Genomic DNA, 21,350 nt, shown 5'->3' on the forward strand with positions numbered 1-21,350 from the left:
TATGAAGATAGTTCACTTACACACAGTGTTCTGGATTTATTGACAAGCTGGGGACAACCAACCAACATACATTTATAAAGCTAAATGCAAGGTCATCCATCTAGGAACAAAGGGTGGGGTTCACAAAGGAGACTTAGGTGCTGCAATGCTGAGTGGCCTATCTTTTAGGCATCCAGCCACCTAGTGGAATTCACAGCCCTGAGTTAGATCCCCAGTCTTCCCTATACAATGCATGGAGATAGTTAGGGATGGGATTCATAAAATTTCACGCTGAGTTGGGAGCAGCTTCAATTAGCCATTAGGATATGGCAAGCAGTCTGGCCTCAGTATTTAGATGCCTGACTCTGAGCCAGAGAGAGACATCTATCTCCATTTGGAATTCACTTCTGTGAACCCTCTCCTGGAGTTATATACCTAAGCCAGGGCAGCCCTTTTTTCAAGAAAAATGAGGAAGGGATAGTGCCCTGCTTATACCCACTGATTAGATTGTTCACTCAGGATGTGAGAGACCCAGATTCCAGTCCCCTTGAGCCAATTGAATATTTAATTATTTATACACAGTGGATCTACTCCAGAAGGAGAGACTGAGACACAGAATACTCCATAGCGCCTGGGAGGTGGAAGAGTCAAGTTCAAGACACTACAGTGAATCAGGGTGAGGGGGGAACTGAACCTGGGTCTCTAATATTCTCAGGGAGTGTGCTAACTGGGTTACAACTTAGAAAAGGGACACTACCAACTCCTGCTCCACCCATATTGCATGGGCTGAAGGGTGCTTTGAGCACAACTACTGGATCTGGCCCCAAAGACAAGTGAGGCAGGGAATACCTGATTCGTGAATCCAGTTAAGATTTAGGAGAGAGATAGTCACAAAGCTTCTGGGTGGTGCCAGGACTTCAGTTGAAAGTCCTGTACACATGCTGAGTCACTGAAATTTAGGTGTTTTGGGCACTTAATGGCAGAAGTTTAAGTGCTTAGGGAATTTAGGTGCCTACAGGTTTAGGTGTCAGCTGAGTAGGGGTTTTGTGAATGCCAATAGGCACCTAAATGTGGGACTTAGGCCCCTAAAATGGCACATAGACACCGAAGTCCCCTTTCAAGTGAATGCCACCCAAAGAATGTAGGCCATGTTTTACAGCTTTCAGAATGGGCGACTTCAAGTTGGAAAGCAGTGATTAAAAAGGAGATAGGGTCCTGGTGACTTATTAGCTGAACATGAGCTCCTAGTGTGATGCTTGGACAAAAGGGCTAATGGTATCCTTGGATGTAAAAACAGGGAAATATCAAGTAAGGCCTGGTTTACACTGATGGGGGATCAATCTAAGTTATGCAACTTCAGCTCCGTGAACAATGTAGCTGAAGTCGACATACTTAAAGCTACTTACTGTGGTGTCTTCACTGCAGTAGGTCAACTGCTGATGCTCCCCCATCAACTTCACCTAAGCTTCTCGCTCCGGTGGAGTACTGGAGTCGATGGAAGAGTGCTCGGTGGTCAATTTATTGCGTCTTCACTGGATGCGATAAATCAACCGCTGCTGGTCGATCACTCCGGAGATAAGTGTAAACATGCCCTCAGAGTAGAAGGAGGGATTATGTCTGTATATGACATTAGTAAAACCATTACTGGAATGTTGTGTCCAGTTCTGGCATCCATACTTCATAAAGGATGCTGAAAAATCAGAGAATGTTCAGAGACAAGCTACAGGAATGATTTGTGGACTGGAAAACCTGTTTTACCATGAGAGATGTAAGGAGCCCAATCTTTTAATTTTATTGAAGAGAAGTTCATGAGGTGACTTCATCACAGTCTACAGGTATAACAAGGTCAAAGGTATAACAAGATCCAATAGCTGGAATTTGAAGATACACAAATTCAAACTCAAAATAAGGCACAATTTTTAAACAGTAAAATTCTGTGGCCTGTGTAACATAGGAGATCAGATTAGATTATTACGACAGTCCTTTCTGGCCTTAAAATCTTTTAATCTATATGACTCTGTGAAGGTAATCATTTTACATATAACAAAATTGCTTGTAAAAGCCTTTGATTGTGATGCCTGGCTTTAATTGTCTTATTATTATTTGTCTTCAAATTTTCTTAAGGATGCACTTTAGCCTAAATATATCTTAGTTCCCAGTATAGTACTGTGCTTCTTTCTCATACAGACTACTGTCATTTACTTAACTCTTTCATTTTGAATGATTGAAAAACTGGCTTCAGATGTAAATTAATTATGTATTTAACTTTTGACATGGCAAAAGAGAGGGGTTGTGAAAGAGTCTGACCTCATTGAACCCTGGGTGTTTTTTTTTAAATAATACTGTGGCTTCAAGCTAACAAGGGTGATGGTTAGATTTACTGTAATACAAGTTACTCCTTATAAAGTTTGATTTATTTTCCTTCAGGGTTTTGCATATTTCTTCCACCGTGTGAGGTTAGGAGGAAGAGCCACAGATAAGCAAGTATCTGGAAGACTCAACAAGTTATCTGCCTTGACCTTTGGAGAGGCTTAAAAGGAAGTGTTGTCACTCTGAGGAGATGTAGAGGTCATACTAGGCATAGAGCCAGTCTGCAACTTTTTTTAGAGTGTGTCAGAGTCAGAGCAAAGTGAAGACAGACTAGACTTAATCTTTTAACCTAACCTGTCAAAACTGCATCAAGTCAGCACTGCCAAATCTGCAGCCACCTCATAACTCAAAAAGGTATGCATGATTGCATTCATGAATTGGCTTTTGAAAAGCGGTTTTACGGTTTGGTATTCAAAGCATTATCAAACCTGGGCCACATCTCTGTGTATGCAAACATAAAGCTAAATACTGCCTATTGCATGAGCAATTCATCTAAATGAGTCATAAGAAGAAGATATTCAATGAGATTATGGCATAAAATGAATATTTGTAGGGGGATATTTACTTCAAAACACATAAAATAAACATTTTAAACAAATTAGACTTATGTAATTTTGAAGAAAACAATAAAAATATGCTATTTGTAACATGCAGAGAAATTACTAAGGTACACAGTTCAGCATATTAGTCTGATATTTTGTATTAAGTGCCTGTATAGACAATACTGCTCTCTATAATTATGGCTATCTCCATTGTAAAGGGATATATAGATATACAGAGATATTTTTGATCGTTTTATAGTCTGCATGAACTTGCAAATGACTACAAAAGGAAGCTTTCTTGTGAAAAATACAGATTTATGCAAAATATCAGGCCAGATCCTAAGCTGTTGTAAATTGGCATAGCTCAAATGACTTAATGGTGCAGTAACCACAAAGTCACCACAGTTGTTACAGATGAATATACTAAAATGAATTGTACCTGATTTTAAGAAAATACCACAATAAAAATTAGAAATGTTAGAGAATAAATTTTGTGTAATTTGTGAGTTTTACATTTCAATATGAGCTCAAAGGGTAAGAAATGTAGTGACAATTTTATCTGTCCTTTGGGTAGAAATTTTAGATTCTAAGAGCCTTATTTCCCTCTCACAGAGAAGTAAATCAGGATTAATTCCAATGAAATTACACTAGTATAAGTAAGAGCACAATTGGACTCTAAATTCAATTTCCTTATAGTAATTAAAATATGTTTATGTCCCAGCTTCCTGAGCTCAATAGTTAGTAAGAAACCTTATCATACACATTTAATGGTTTTTCACTCTGTGGGTAATAGGAGTAAAATTTTGGCTTGTATGACAAAAATACACATTTAATAGAAAATAGTAACATAGTTACTATTAGTTTCATAGAAAATTTAATCCAGTATGGCTAGCTTCTGCAAGGAAAAATGTGATCAAAGTAGGATGGTTCCCCTTTGCAAAGTTTTCTAATGTAATCACTTCTAATGGGAGGGGCTGATTAAATTGGAAATCTGAGAAATGTGGGTAATAATAAGGAGAAGAAAAAAAATGTCTGGAGATATTTAATTTGAGAGAGAGAGTATGGAGAATCTGAATTTGGACAGTCTGAATTGTGATAGAAGTCAAGGAAAAAGGAGATGATTTTTCAACATTTTATTGCTTGGGATATTTCTTAACTACATGTACCACTGGCTATCTGAGGAAACTCTCTGCACTGGTTCTGAATTCCATTATCAGAAAAAGCAGTAGGTTGTTGTGATTTCCCAGTCATGTAAGAGGAAGGTCCAAAGAGCAGTAGTCTGCAGGAAGTCTTTACTGTTCTGTCTTTACTGTTCTGTTCTGTCTTTACTGTTTAATGGTGTAGTCTTTACAGTTCTGAGTGATGGAAGTAATGGACTATTTATAAAACACTTAGCAACTTTGTGAGGTGACAAAAATTAGCTTTGCCACCTGGATGCAAATTAAAGGGCTAGCTGAACATCAAATGAAAATAATAAGCCCCTTTCTCCTAAGTCAGAACTAATTTTCTTGTATTTAAGAAGAAAATAGTGGGAAAAGAAGGCATAGATACCTGAAATGTAAAGGAAGCTTATTGTTCCACGCCTTATGCATTGGAAGATCAGTTATATATATGTTAAATATCTGTTATATATACGGTCAATGTCCACATGGAAATTATTTACTACATGAATCTTATAACTACTTCGACTACTGCCATTTGCTGGTAGACCTGGGTCATCCCAAGATGTATCAAGAAAAATAGACTTCAAACTGTCACCAAGCTAAAGATGCATAAGTCACCGGTGGAGATAGATATTAGCCAAATGGCTGGTTATTCTGAGGCCTGGTGGTGGGAAGGATACCTTATTTCACAATGTCCCTGCAGAAATATCCAGTTTCCAGTACACAACTCATGACACATGCTGAGTTCTTGGATTTAACAAATATAGAGCAAATTATTATCATCATTATGAAAACAAAAAGAAAAGGAGTACTAGTGGCACCTTAGAGACTAACCAATTTATTTGAGCATAAGCTTTCGTAAGCTACAGCTCACTTCATCGGATGCATTCAGTGGAAAATACAGTGAGGAGATTTATATACACACAGAACATGAAAAAATGGGTGTTACCATACACACTACAAGGAGAGTGATCACTTAAGATGAGCTATTACCGGTCCTGCCCCCCCCACCCCCCCCACTCTCCTGCTGGTAACAGCTCATCTTAAGTGATCACTCTCCTCACAGTGTGTATGGTGGTAACACCCATTGTTTCATGTTCTGTGTGTATATAAATCTCCTCACTGTATTTTCCACTGAATGCATCCGATGAAGTGAGCTGTAGCTCACGAAAGCTTATGCTCAAATAAATGGGTTAGTCTCTAAGGTGCCACAAGTACTCCTTTTCTTTTTGCGAATACAGACTAACACGGCTGCTACTCTGAAAATTATCAAAACAGTGGTAAATGGAATAGTATACAGTATACTCCTGTTTACCTGAAATGCTATTATCCAGTCTTCCACATTATCCAGTTCTCTTCCTTGTCCCCCAGTGTGAGCCATGCTGCAGAGGGCGCATATCTCATGCTGGGGGAAAAGGAAGGGATTTGAATAATGGGGAGGTTCGGATAATAGAGCAGAAGCTCTGGCCGGAACAGCGAGGAGGAGGGGAGAAAAGGCCCTCATATGGGAGAGGCCATCCCACTGCTGAATGGCTCCTGTGGCAGTGCAGAGAGCCCTCTGCAGCCCCACTGTCATGGGAATGAGTGAGCTTGGCCATGACAGCAGAGCTGCAGAGGGGTTCTTGTGCTGCTGCATCTTGTGTCAGCAGGGATTGGGTATCACTAACCTTTTTGCAGCTCCACTGTCACAGGAAAGAGTGAGCAGGGCAGAGCAGAGAAACCCAGCCTGGGCTGCAAGGAGAAGGGTAAGCTCTTGTCCGTGGGGGAGGCCTCCCCACTGCTGAATGGCTCCTGGCCTCTTGATTATCCAAACTCCCAAAACCCATGTCCCCCATGCCAGTCAAATAATCTGGAGTAAACTGTACTGTATTTTACACATTTTCTTCTTGAAGTTTAGAAAAATAATATATCTATAGGTACACATTGCACAAATTGAACACACACAAAGGTACAAAAAGAAAGGACTGCCCATAGATATAATCACCTGAAACCCTCAGCTCAACCTCTCCTCAACAGTCTGAGAAAGAAAAGAAATAAAGATAAAATGCTAAAGCACAAACCTTGGATTCAGGAGGTGTTTTCCCAGTTTCATCACAGATTGTCTGTGTTCCTTTGACTCATTTTGGAAAGGATCCAGAGGCAAGTGACAAAGATGATCAAAGGGATGGAATTCAAACCATGTGAGCAAAGGCTGAAGGAACTGGTATGTTTAGTGTGGAAAAGAGGAGATTGAGAGGGGACATGATAGCTGTCTTCAAATACTTAAAAGACTGCCATAAAAAAGATGGAGAAAAGTTGTTCACTCTTGACACAGAGGGCAGGAAAAGAGGCAATGGGTTCAAATTTCAGCATAGCATATTTAGATTAACTCTCAGGAACTCTTGCTAACTGTAAGAAGAAGTAGGACAATTGAACAGACTGGTTCAGCCAATCGTGGCTCCCCCGGCCAGTGGGAGCCACGATCGGCTGAACCTGGGGACGCGGCAGCTAAACAAACCGGTTCGGCCCACCAGGGGCTTTCCCTGAACAATTGGCGGACCGGCTTTGAGAATCACTGGACTAGATGACCCTTGAGGTCCCTTCTAACCCTATGGTTCTATGATTCTATGATGTTATATAAATATATAGCAACCACATGGTAATGCATTCCTTCCAGGTTTCAAACCAGTTAGACTTCATATTGATATGTTGTCCAAGTACAATTACCATGTAATCTCCAAAGCACAATAATCTCCCATTTATTCTGTAATAATAGTCAATATTATTTAGTTATACACTAATTCTATATACTATTTTGTTTAAATTGAATTGCCTATTCTGAAATTATTTATTTCCTTTACACAACTGGTTTTCAAGCAGTAATACTGGAAACACATGTAACATGACTTTCTAATGTTGCTTGAACAAAAGAAGCAATTTATCAACCTGGATTACTTGTGGCACAATGGGTCACCTTATGCAAGACACACCAGTGAAGTGTATGTGACAATGGTGTGGTGAATGAGGGGAAAATGACCTTGAGTGGAACACTGTGGAGTATGTAGCTCTGGGAAGAAGGATAAAGGAGTTTGAGGCACAAGTGGTGTTCTCGACCATCCTCCCCATGGAAGGAAAAGGCCCAGGTTGAGACCATCGAATGGTGGAACTCAACGAATGGCTACGGAGGTGGTGTCGGAGAGAAGGCTTTGGATTCTTTTACCATGGGACGGTATTCCAAGAAGAAGGATTACTAGGCAGAAGTGGGCTCCACCTAAGGAAGAGCATCTTCACAAGCAGGCTGGCTAACCTAGTGAGGAGGGCTTTAAACTAGGTTCACTGGGGGAAGGAGACCAAAGTCCTCAAGTAAACAGGGAAGTGGGATACCAGGAGGAAGCACAAGCAGGAGAGCGCAAGAGGGGAGGACTCCTGCCTCATACTGAGAAAGCAGGACAATCAGCAAGTTATCTTAACTGCCTATACACAAATACAAGAAGCCTGGGAAACAAGCAGGGAGAACCAGAGGTCTTGGCACAGTCAAGGACTTATGATGTGATTGGAATAACAGAGTCTTGGTGGGATAACTCACATGACTGGAGTACTGTCATGGATGGATATAAACTGTTCAAGAAGGACAGGCAGGGCAGAAAAAGTGGAGGACTTGCATTCTATGTAAGAGAGCAGTATGATTGCTCAGAGCTCAAGTATGAAACTGCAGAAAAACCTGAGAGTCTCTGGATGAAGTTTAGAAGTGTGAGCAACAAAGGTGATGTCATGGTGGGAGTCTGCTTTTGACCACCAGACCAGGGGATGAGGTACATGAGACTTTCTTTAGGCAACTAACAGAAGTTACTAGATCACAGGCCCTTTTTCTCATGGGGGACTTCAATCACCCTGATATCTGCTGGGAGAACAATACAGCAGTGCACAGACAATCCAGGAAGTTTTTGAAAAGTGTAGGAGACCATTTCCTGGTGCAAGTGCTGGTGGAACCAACTAGGGGCAGAGCTCTTCTTGACTTGCTGCTCACAAACCAGAAAGAATTAGCAGGGGAAGCAAAAGTGGATGGGAACCTGGGAGGCAGTGACCAGGAGATGGTCGAGTTCAGGATCCTCACAAAAGGAAGAAAGGACAGCAGCAGAATATGGACCCTGGACTTCAGAAAAGCAGACTTTGACTCCCTCAGGGAACTGATGGGCAGGATCCCCTGGGAGAATAACATGAGGGGGAAAGGAGTCCAGGAGAGCTGGCTGTATTTTAAAGAATCCTTATTGAGGTTGCAGGGACAAACCATCCCGATGTGAAGAAAGAATAGTAAATATGGCAGGCGACCAACTTGGCTTAACAGTGAAATCCTTGCTGATCTTCAACACAAAAAAGAAGCTTACAAGAAGTGGAAGATTGGACAAATGACCAGGGAAGAGTACAAAAATATTGCTAGGAAATGCAGGAGTGAAATCAGGAAGGCCAAATCACACCTGGAGTTGCAGCTAGTAAGAGAGGTTAAGAGTAACAAGAAGGGTTTCTTCAGGTATGTTAGCAACAAGAAGAAAGTCAAGGAAAGTGTGGGCCCCTTACTGAATGAGGGAGGCAACGTAGTGACAGAGGATGTGGAAAAAGCTAATGGACTCAATGCTTTTTGTGCCTCTGTCTTCACAGACAGGGTCAGCTCCCAAACTACTGTACTAGGCAGCACAGTATGGGGAGAAGGTGACCAGGCCTCTGTGGAGAAAGAAGTGGTTCGGGACTATTTAGAAAAGCTGGACGAGCACAAGTCCATGGGGCCAGATGCACTGCATCCAAGAGTGCTAAAGGAATTGGCAGAGCCATTGGCCATTATCTTTGAAAACTTGTGGCGAACCGGGGAAGTCCCGGATGACTGGAAAAAGGCTAATGTAGTGCCCATCTTTAAAAAAGGGAAGAAGGAGGATCTGAGGAACTACAGTCCAGTCAGCCTCACCTCAGTGCCTGGAAAAATCATGTAGCAGGTCCTCAGGGAATCAATTTTGAAGCACTTCGAGGAGAGGAAAATGATCAGGAACAGTCAACATGGATTCACCAAGGGCAAGTCATGCCTGACTAACCTAATTGCCTTCTATGATGAGATAACTGGCTCTGTGGATGAGGGGAAAGCAGTGGACGTGTTATTCCTTGACTTTAGCAAAGCTTTTGATATGGTCTCCCACAGTACTCTTGCCAGCAAGTTAAAGAGCCATGGGCTGGATGAATGGACTATAAGGTGGATAAAAAGCTGGCTAGATCATCAGGCTGAATGGGTAGTAATCAATGGCTCCATGTCTAGTTGGCAGCCGGTATCAAGTGGAATGCTCCAAGGGTTGGTCCTGGGGCCGGTTTTGTTCAGTATATTCATTAATGATCTGGAGGATGGCGTGGATTGCACCCTCAGCAAGGAGGGTAGGGATAGGATACAGAGGGACCTAGAGAAATGAGAGGATTGGGCCAAAAGAAATCTGATGAGGTTCAGCAAGGACAAGTGCAGAGCCCTGCACTTAGGACGGAAGAATCCAATGCACTGCTACAGACTAGGGACCGAGCGGCTAGGCAGCGGTTCTGCAGAAAAGGACCTACGGGTTACAGTGGATGAGAAGCTGGATATGAGTCAACAGTGTGCTCTTGTTGCCAAGAAGGTTAACAGTATTTTGGGCTGTATAAGTAGGAGCATTGCCAGCAGATCGAGGGACATGTTCATTCCCCTCTATTCGGCATTGGTGAGGAAGTCTGGAGTACTATGTTCAGTTTTGGGCCCCACACTACAAGAAGGATGTGGAAAAATTTGAAAGAGTGTAGCAGAGGGCAATAAAAATGATTAGGGGACTGGACCCCATGATTTAGGAGGAGAGGCTGAGGGAACTGTGATTATTTATGAGGGGGGATTTGACAGCTGCTTTCAACTACCTGAAATGGGGTTCCAAAGAGGATGAATCTAGACTGTTCTCAGTGGTAGCAGATGACAGAACAAGGAGTAATGGTCTCAAGATTCAGTGTGGGAGGTTTAGGTTGATATTAGGAAAAACTTTTTGACTAGGAGGGTGGTGAAGTACTGGAATGGGTTACCTAGGGAGGTGATGGAATCTCCTTCCTTAGAGGTTTTTAAGGTTAGGCTTGACAAAGCCCTGGCTGGGATGATTTAGCTGGGGATTAGGTCCTACTTTGAGCAGGGGGTTGGACTAGATGACCTCCTGAGGTCCCTTCTAATCCTGATATTCTATGATTCTATGATAGAAGAGCAAGGAGAGTCTCTCCTGTTTACAAGCAAGCAGTTTGATCACACTCCCAGGCAGCTGCCAGAGTTGCCAAACATGGATGCAGGCATCCACAGCTGGAATCAACAGAGAAAACAAGACCTGCTATAGCGGGGAGAGTACATAGAAGGAAAGTGTGGAAGAAGGGCCTGGGACATCAAAGGGGTGACAACCCTGCACCAGGCTGCCTCCAATAAAATAGAGAGGAGACTGAAGGAGATCAAAGCCCTAAAATTGAAGGGCTGATAAAAAATTGAAGTTGAGAGTCCAAGAACTAACCTGAGTGAGTCCCAAACTAAGGAAGGTCAGTCAAAAGAAAGAGACCCCTAGAAAGACCTCACACCAAGAGATGGAGACAGACCATATATAAATAAAAACAGAGTATAAATCCTGGTTTACCTATACTCATAATTTAACTCAAATTTGACACTACATATCTTCCCAAACCCTACTGCTTCTTCTCTAGCCCCCCCCCACATTCTTTATCCATGGGGTCCCCTACCCATGCTCTCCTGTCCCCCTTATGTATCTCCCTCTCTCAGTGGTACAAACTGGAGGGGCTGGAGGCAATGCCCTCCCAGAGGTTTGCTCAAAAGTTACACAGGCAGCAGATCGGGAGTGGGGGGATAAGAGGGTGGGGGAGGGCGTGGGGGGCAGGGAATGGGCATGGCCCAACCACTCTTAAGCAGTGGTTCTGTACTACATTTGTTCAGCTGCTGCCAGAGAAGTCTGGAGTGTCACTCTGGCTTCATGGTTACAGTGCTACTGAAATTTGACCTGGCCATGCCTCCATACAGACAGAGAGTCATCTCGGACAAATTTCAGTGAGTGGTGTGGTGATCTGGTGCAAGGGAGCCTGTTCCTGTATGGCAAAGCATGGGGGAGTCCACCGAGACTCTGACGGTATCAGCAGATGTTCTGTGTGGATGAGAGAGAGACGACTCCCCAGCCAAGAGAGATCTACAGTCACTGCAGGAGAGTGGGGGAAAACAAGCAGGGACCAGAACGGGGTCCCTGCTGGGAGGCTCAGGAACCAGAATTAACCCCCCAAGAAATATCTGAATTGATGCCATTGCCCTCTCCCATTGAACCTCACACCCAAACCCCATTTGCCCCAGAAACCGTGTCCCTACCCCCTCTAAATAGTCTCCCTCCCCCATTGAGCCCAAGCCCCCCATAGTCCCAGGGACCCATCCACTATACCCAATATGTATTCTCCCAACCTCCCATTAATTCTCCTCTCCACTAGGGTGGAATGTCTTGTGGGTGGTCAGTTCCTGTTTCGGGGGGCGGGGGAGGGAGATGCCTCGGAGGTGTTTGCAGCATGAGCCTGCCACACACCCATTAAGCAGTGGTAGCTTCTATCCCATGGTGCTGGTCCCAGCGCCTCACACTGGATGCTGAATCCTGGTGCATGGCGTTGCAGCACCTGACCCTCTGTGATGATGGAGGGAGGCCAGGCCAAACTTGAGCAGCACTGTGACTCCATGCGCAGCTTGCAAAGCCACTCACTGAAGTTTAGCTGGCCCCCAGCATCAAGATGTAGGGGCGGCTGGGCCAAACCTGACCGGAGGTGTGACCCAGGGTGCCAGCTAGCAACACCACTCACTGAAGTTTGGTCCACCTACCCCTCCCCACTTCATGATGGAGATGTGGCTGGCTCAAAGCTGTGCAGTGCTTTTTTGTTTGTTTGATTTAATTTTTTACTTTGATTTTCATTTTATTTCATGTTATTTCGCATTTGTGAAAAACACAGGGCTCTAGCTGTAAAGTATTCTGGAGTGGGTCTAGCTCAACCTTTCCTGTTGAAACTGGTCTACTTTATATAATAATTAAATATTAATTGGGACAAAGTGTGAGTGTAAGAATAACCTTTAGACCAGTATTCAGAGTGGTAGCCGTGTTAGTCTGTATCAGCAAAAACAACAAGGAGTCCTTCTGGCACCTTAGAGACTAACAAATTTATTTGGGCATAAGCTTATGTGGGCTAGAACCCACTTCATCAGATGCATGGAGTGGAAAATACAGGAGCAGGTATAAATACATGAAAAGATGGGAGTTGCCTTACCAAGAGGTCAGTCTAATGAGACAATTCAATTGACAGCAGGATACCAAGGGAGGAAAAATAACTTTTGAAGTGATAATGAGAGTTGCCCATTTCAGAGAGTTGACAAGAAGGTGTGAGTAACAGTAGGGGAAATGTGAGTAACAGTAGGGGGAAATTAGTATTGGGGAAATTAGGTTTAGGTTTTTTAATGCTCCAAACACTCCCAGTCTTTATTCAGGCCTAATCTGTTGGTGTCCAGTTTTCAAGTTAATTCTAGTTCTGCAGTTTCACATTGGAGTCTGTTTTTGAAGTTTTTGTTGTTGAAAAATTGCCACTTTTAGGTCTGTTATTGAGTGACCAGGGAGATTGAAGTGTTCTCCTGAGGTGTGCAGGGGACACCCAGGTTTCAGTCCCACTGCTCCAATTAATGCTTAATTATATCTGTACAACAGGATAGCTATAGCAGCACACCTTCTTAGTGTAGACACGGTTTAGACCAACGAAAGAATGCTTTTGCCATTTTAGCTTATACCAGTCACTGGAGCGAAATGAACTATATTTGCACAAACAACTGTTATGCTGATATAACTGATGTCTATAGTAGGGCTTTTGCTGATATAGAAATGCCATAAAACAATCAGTCCCCTAACCAACATTACTGTAGTCGACTACTTCTGCAAATGTATTGACTTGGCTTACACAGATTTCATAGGTCATCCAGAAACTAAAGTCAATATTTGCTAGACATGGAATTCCTAAAATCCTCATATTTGATAAGGGCCTCAATTTACTGTGGAAGCTTTCCTAGCAGTTGCACAAGACTTTGATTTTGAACTCTGTAATAGTAGTCCACGTTACCCGCAGAGCAATGGGGATGTGGAGAAAGCAATGCAGACTTTAAAAAGATTTCTGCAAAAATCACTGGACCCCTGTAAAGCACTCCTTGCATATCTGTCAACACTGTTTGTGACTGGACTGTCTCCAGTACAGCATCTGATGGGAAGATGAACAAGGATGCCTTTACTTGTGGCATCCAAACAGCTTAAACCTAAGTGTCCCAACCCGAAGGTATTTTGAAAATGGGATGCTGAAATAAAAATTCAACAGCAACAAAACATCCAGTGTTTTTCACACACCAAAAGCACTACCTACACTGAGAACGGGGCACAAAGCTTGCTCAAAAGCTCCCAAACATTTGGAACCATGCAAAACTTGGACAAAACTCCCAGATCCTAACTAGTGGAGACTCCAAAAAGACTTTTCCTGCGGAATCAGGTTCATTTACAATATTTCCCAACACAACGAAGAGAGAATCTGGGACCTGTGGGTACTTTGTCAGGAAGTGAACCTCCTCCACAGGGAACTCCACACACCAACTCTACAGAAGTGAGAATGCAGATTTGATCTTTAGAATGCTGCTCAAGACTATTTAAATGCAATTGATAAACGAACATAGTAGTAAGTACTAGTTTTAAGGAAACTGAAGTTATCTTGAATTGTTGTATGTATATACATTGGTTTATAATTTAAAGTTTAACCTTTTATTATAAAGGAAGGGGGATGTGGAGTGGTTACAGAGTTCCTGATCCTCCACAGTTACCAGAGAAGACCAGGATGTGTTTTAATGGAGAGCTCAATAAACATATGAACTTCCTGGTTAGGGAATTCTCTAGTTGCTGCAGAAAGCATGGTGGAGTGAATAGGTTGTAAAAGGAGGTGAAGATCTTGTACATTTCAGCAACTGTGGAGTTGGAAGAGTGAAGGTGTTAATGTAAATAATGTAGTTTAGTGTGGCATTGCTGAAAGAGGGCTGAGCTCACATTACATGGACATTTACTGGTTTTCAGAAATTTGAATTTTGCTCAAGTCAATGCTCTGCAAGCAACCTTAACTCTTGTGTTAATGTAGGTGTTTTGCCATTGAAGTTCCTAGTTTTTTTAACAGGAAAGATATGCTGGTGGTGGGAATTAGTAGTCATTTATGTAGTTATACATATCATATCCCACAATTTGCATACTGAGTCAGCAAGTCACTCCCTCCATCCCACACATCAGCTGGGCCCCACCATCCCTGCTTCGGAACACCTCCTCCACCATGCCCCTGACCCATTCACTACATTCCCACCTCCAACCTGCCCCCCTCCTCACTACTGTCCTGAGTATCCCTGAAATCACAGACAGGGTTTCTGTTCCAAATGCTAACAGTTTTATATTTGATCTGATCCCTGTCCAATATATATACCTGATCTCCAAGAAACAGTGAGGTGTCACAGCTTGCATTGCATTGTTTCTATGGCATACAGTACACTTTTTCTAGACAGCCAGATACCCTCCTATTTCCTGATAAATGTTCTTCCAACACTCATTAATAGCTTTCATATTGTCATTATAGTGATCATTCACACACTCAACCGGATCAGAGAAAAGTGTCCAAGCACCTAGACACAAATCTCTGATGCAATCCAGATTTCTTCTCCTAAATTGGATAAGGTGAACACAAGGAATAAAGCCCCAATCATTTCCACCCAAGTGAATCAACCCAAAGTGCAGTAAATTACACCTTCTTCAGTCATTGTGCAAAGTGGGCAAAAGATGATGGCCATCTCTCTCCATCCAAATCAGCCTGTAGTCAGCAATACTCATGTAATGGGTATGCCTTGCCCTCCCAGTATCCTGCCTTCTGACAGTGGCCAGTGTCAGATGCTCCAGAGGAAATGAACATAACAGGGCAATTTTGAGTGATCCAGCCCCTTTTGTTCAGTTTCCGTTTCTGGCAGTTGGAGATTTAGGAACACATGAAGCATGGGGTTGCATCCCTGACCATCTGAGCTAATAGCTTTGATGGACCTATCCTCCATGAGCTTATCTAATTCACATAGTCTCTCTTCCTTCACCTGGACAGTTTCCTTGCAAAACTCCCCTATTTGCTGCTCCTGTTAGCTAGCTTCTTCTTTTCTTTATCTTTAATAAAAGGTCATTAGGGTTTTTAATGGTGTGTTTTACATGGTATTAAGCAATCTGAAGTCTCCTGTATACCAAACCCCAAACCTTGTTTAACACCGTTTAATATCAGACCATGGTTGGGTTCTGGTAACACCTTTATCCCATATATTCCATCTAAATTAATACAACATCAAAGATTGAGTGCCATGCACTACCCTGAGTAAAACTCAACAAACTGAGACCATTTTGAACCATATCACATCAATAATTTGATCTGTAGCTCTGCACAAAACAAACAAACAAGCAAACAAACAAACAAATAAAACCCACAACCTAGAAACTTTTTGGAAAATAGCTATTTTTTCAGGGCTCCACAACCCTACCCTGCACCCTCCTGAGGCACAGTGAACCTCAAAGGAATCCAGCAAAGCATGTCAGCTGCAGAAGATCTTTAAACAGAAGTCAGAACACAACCTTAACTATAGTGGTGCTTCTGTGATTCTATCATAACAATGACAGTACCAGCCCCAAGGAGCTCCTGGTTGAAGTAAAGCAGTGGATGTGTGCATGGTGTGTGCATGAAACAGGGTGCAGTGGCAGAGCTATGGAGTACAGGGTAGAATGGAGCAGGATGGTTGGCGTGCACTGGCAGATCTGTGGCTGCAGCGGGTTAGGGTGCTGTCAAGGTTCCTTCCCCACTCTGAACTCTAGGGTACAGATGTGGGGACCTGCATGAAAACCTTCTAAACTTACTTTTACCAGCTTAGGTTAAAACTTCCCCAAGGTACAAACTATTTTACCCTTTGCCCTTGGACTTCCACTGCCACCACCAAACGTTTATCTCGGTTTATTTATTAGGAAAGCGTTGTTTGGAAACGTCTTTCCCCCCAAATCCTCCCAACCCTTGCACCCCACTTCCTGGGGAAGGTTTGGTAAAAATCCTCACCAATTTGCATAGGTGACCACAGACCCAAACCCTTGGATCTTAAGAACGATAAAAAAGCATTCAGTTTCTGAAAAGAAGGATTTTAATAGAAGTAAAAAGTAAAAAAGAATCACCTCTGTAAAATCAGGATGGTAAATACCTTACAGGGTAATTAGATTCAAAACATAGAGAATCCCTCTAGGCAAAACCTTAAGTTACAAAAAGACACACGGACAGGAATATCCATTCTATTCAGCACAGCTTAATTTCTCAGCCATTTAAAGAAATCATAATCTAACGCATATCTAGCTAGATTACTTACTAAATTCTAAGACTCCATTCCTGTTCTGTCCCCGGCAAAAGCATCACACAACAGACACAGACCCTTTGTTTTTCTCCCTCCTCCCAGCTTTTGAAAGTATCTTGTCTCCTCATTGGTCATTTTGGTCTGGTGCCAGCGAGGTTACCTTTAGCTTCTTAACCTTTACAGGTGAAAGGATTTTTCCTCTGGCCAGGAGGGATTTTAAAGGTATTTACCCTTCCGTTTATATTTATGACAGATGCATTGGCAGAGCTTTGGGGAGCAAAATGTTCTGGTATCACTTGATAGTGGGATGTGTTTGCAGGAGCACTCTGTGCCTAGCACGGAGTAGGAAAGTGTGTTTCTCCAATATCGGCCCTGCTCTTGAGCCAGGTTCTGTGAGCTTGCAAGCAGGCAGAGCCTGATGTTTGCTCACAGCCTGACTCTTGCTAGCTTTGCTTTATAACAGAAAAGCTTCCCCACTACTTTAGCTCAGGCCTCACGCCAGGCCTCTGATACAAGGGCTTATATCTCAGGGCATGGCTACACTTGCAGATGTAGAGCTCTGTGAGTTAAACCAGCCCTCAGAGACCACAGCAGGGAAAGCACTGCCGTGTGTTCACACTGACAGCTGCAAGCGCACTGGCGTGGCCACATTCGTGGCCCTTGCAGCGGCACTCCTCTACTGCATTATGGGCAGCTATCCCACAGAGCACCTCTTCCCATTCTGGTGCTGTGGCTTGTAGGAAGGGGGTGGGTGAGTGCAGGGCATCCTGGGTCCTGTCCCAATGCCCCGTGATGCATCAGTTCGCATCCCAGCAATCCATGTGCTTCTGTCCACATTTAGCACCATCTTTCAACAGTTTTTGTACTGTGCGCTCTGGCTTCCCTTTTGGTCTGTGGGGGTGGATCCCGAACTTCTGAAGAATATGCTAATGGGTCTCGCCAGCATGTCACAAATTGCAGTCGAGTTACTCCTTAAGCTACAAACTGACAGTGAGGAGTCCGAGGGTGATGTCGACTCACATCACGCATACGACACAAGATTGCTTGTGGCATTCACGTACATGCTCACCACCGTGGAACGCCACTTTTGGGCTCGGGAAACAAACACTGAGTGGTGGGATCACATCGTCATGCAAGTCTGGGATGATGAGCAGTACTGCAGAACTTTCGGATGAGAAAAGCCACTTTCAGGGGACTCTGTGCTGAGCTTTCCCCCACTCTGCGGCACAAGGACACAAGATTGAGAGCTGCCCTGCTGGTGGAGAAGTGGGTGGCTATTGCAATCTGGAAGCTGGCAATTCCAGACAGCTACTGATCGGTCGCTAGCCAGTTTGGAGTGGGAAAGTCGCCCATTGGAATCATGTTGATGCAAGTTTGTAGGGCCATTAATCGCATCGTGCTCAGAAGAACCGTGACTCTGGAAAATGTGCATGACGTGGCTGGCTTTGCACAAATGGGTTTCCCTAAATGCAGAGGGGCGATAGATGGGACGCATATTCCAATTCTGCCACCAGTCCACCTAGCTTCCAAGTACATTAATCAGAAGGGGTATTTCTCTATGGTTCTCCAGGCGCTTGTGGATCACTATGGGCATTTCATTGACATTAACACAGGCTGGTCCAGAAAGGTGTATGATGCACGCATCTTTCGGAACACAGGCCTGTTCAGGAAGCTGCAAGCCAGGACTTTCTTCCCAGACTAGAAGATCACAGTAGGGGAAATCAAAGTGCCCATTGTGATCCTTGGAGACCCTGCTTACCCTTTAATGCCATGGCTCATGAAACTCTACACAAGGAACCTTAACAGCAGCAAGGAGCAGTTCAACAATAGGCTGAACCAGTGCAGAATGACTGTGGAGTGTGCTTTTGGCTGTTTAAAGGGCCACTGGCACTGTCTGTATGGGAAGCTGAACATGGCTGTTGACAACATGCCCACAGTTATACCCACATGCTGTGTCTTACATAACATTTGTGAAGGGAAGGGTGAAAGCTTCACTCAGGCATGGACCTTGGAGGTTCAACACCTGGAGGCTGAATTTGAGCAACCAGAGAGCAGGGCTATTAGAGGATTAGGGATGCCTTGAGGGAGCAATTTGAGGCTGAAAGCCACCACTAATGTTTGGTGCCCTGCATGGGAGTGAAGTGCAGTGGTTCCAATGTTAGTAGGAATCTGTGTTTGCTACATATGATGTACTGACTTGCAGTGTCTGTTGCTTTCCTGGGCTACAGTATCTTTTATTTAATGCAATAATAAAGAATGTTTTCAAAGCCAAAAAATTCATTTATTGAAAAGAAAATTCATTTATTGAAAAGAAACACAACTGCTTGGGAAACAGAAAGGGCATGACATATCTGTGCTGTGTGGGACGAGGGAAGGGGATGCGGTGGGGAACGGGACAATAACAGATTTGTGTATGTCCTGTTATCATACTCAGCCTTTCTGTCTGGAGTGCCGTGCAATGAGTGCTGCACTTCAGGCTGGCTAAAATGCATAGTGATGGGGGTTGAGTGCAGTGGGTAAGGGTCGTAGTTTTCAGGGCTGGGTGGTGAAGCCACAAGTGTTGGAGGCAGCTGGTGGTGATAAGAACCCGGATGTTGGGGAAAGTGGGTTGGCGGTGACATGGGGGCACAAGGGAAAGAGTTTTGAGACAAAGGCTGCGGGGGCGGGCACGGATCTGCTCCATCTGCAGTGCTATGAGCGCCTGCATCAAGTCCGCTTGGCGCTCCATAATGCTTCGGAGCCACTCCATGCTTTGGTGCCGGCGATCCGCATTCTGCTGGTGGAGCCTCCTTTCAGTCTCCCGCCACTCCTGTACTTTTTGATTTTCAATAAGGGACTACTGTATGACTTCATGCAGCAGGTCCTCTTTGGTTCTCTGCGGACACTTCCTGATTCTCTGCAGTCTTTCGGCCATTGATAACGAACATGGCTGGGATTTCAAGGCTGCATCTGCAAAGCCAAAATGCCACACTTAACAGAGGCAGGATTGTTCACACTAGACAGAGCAATTATTCGGCTGTACTTAAAGACAAGTGCAGTGTACACATTAGCAGAAATTGCCTGTCCCAAAGCAAGCGCACAAAACCCACGGGAGCCCCAAAATGGTGAGTAAGCACAGGGGCAAGGGTGACTGATTGTTTCACAGCCAAACTGTCGTCTGGGGTTCTGTGCCTTGGGGAGAGCCAACAGCTGCAGGGGGCCCCTATACTGAATACTGTCCCCACGTTTTCCACAGGAGTTTGTCCTGGAAGATATCTCACTCCTGAGGGTGACCTGGGAAGCAAGGAGGGTCTTCTACTACAATGCAGCTTCCGCCCTGGCCCATATGCAGCTTGTCTGTTGCCACAATGGTCCCCCTGCCCCTCATGGCACAGTGGCGCGGACATGTTAGCCTGACTGAGATAAGGAGCACAGTAGCTCTGCCAAGGAACCTGCACAAGTGGATTGCCCAGCTTCTGCATGAGACCTTTGAAAAGCTCACTGAGGCCGATTACTGCGATGTGAGAGAGCACTCCAACCCCCTATTCTGCATCTGGGCATGCATGCAGCCCTAACCCTTCTCCCCCAAGAGCCCACGCCGAACAACTTCCTTCCCAAAATAAAAGCCGCTTACTGGGCACCTCCTCTGGTGTTTGTTCTTCCTCAAGCACTGTCAGCTGAGACTGTCTACCTTCCTCCTGGCTTGAAAACAGCTCCTGGCTGCATGCATCTAGGGATGGCTGTCTGTCTCCCTCCTCCTCAGCACCCTCGCTCCCACTTTGCTCCTCCTCCTCCTGCCTTGTTGAATTGGGCTCTGAAGTGTCCATGGTGGCCTTTGGAGTGGAGGTAGGGTCTCCCCCAAGTATTGTGTCCAGCTCTTTGTAGAAATGGCAGGTTGCAGGGGCAGCACCGGAGCGGCTGCTTGCCTTGCACACTTTGCAGTATGCGTTCCACAGCTCCTTCACATTAACCCTGCACTACAGTGCATCCCGGTCTTGGCCTCTTTCCATCATGTCTCTTGATATCTTCCCCAAGGTATCATAATTCCTACAGCTGGAGTGCAGCTGGGACTGGACAGCTTCCTCCCCCTAAACACTAATGAGGTCCAGCACCTCACCATTGCTCCGTACTGGGGAATGCCTGGCGCGTGGAGGCCTGGTCACCTGGAAAGATTCGCAGAGCAAACAGGAAGGGAATTTTCAAAATTCCCAGAGAATTTAAAGGCCGAGTCTGACAGTTGGTCACCTGAGGGCAGGGCAGTAGAGTTCAAAGTGATGACCAGGGTGGCTAGAACAGGCATTGTGGGACACTTCTGGACGCCGATCAGAGTGCATTAATAGACCAGGGCATCCACACTGGTGCCACGGCGCTCCAGCCAGGGCGCAGCAAGCGTTATGCTTCTCGTGGAGGTGGATTACCAGGAGCGCTCCAGCCGCAGAGTCCGGGCACTCTATGTGCCTTGCCAGTGTGGATGTGTCATGAGTTAGGGTGCCCGGGGCTGCTTTAATGTGCTCTAACTCGCAAGTGTAGCCAAGCCCTCAGACTCTTTTCCTACTACAACCCTCTTGACATTTTGTGGAGCAGTGGGCACTATCCAGGAGTTATCTGCTAGATATCCCCACTGTTAGCTGATAGTTTTTGCTTGTCCTTTGTAGGCAATGTCTACACACAAAAGTTGTACTGCTTCAACTATACAGATACAGTTAAAGCAGTACAACCCTTCTAGTCTGGATGCAGTTATCTTCATGTAAATGTGCTTCTTATACTGGTATTGATTGTTCCCACACAGGAAAGAGGGTATGCTGTACTGGTATAGCTGCACACTTGGGGTATAACTATTTCAGTAAAAAAATAACC

The sequence above is a fragment of the Lepidochelys olivacea genome (genome assembly GCF_965140295.1).
Source record: "Lepidochelys olivacea isolate rLepOli2 genome assembly, chromosome: 2".
NCBI classification, from domain to species: Eukaryota; Metazoa; Chordata; order Testudines; family Cheloniidae; genus Lepidochelys; species Lepidochelys olivacea.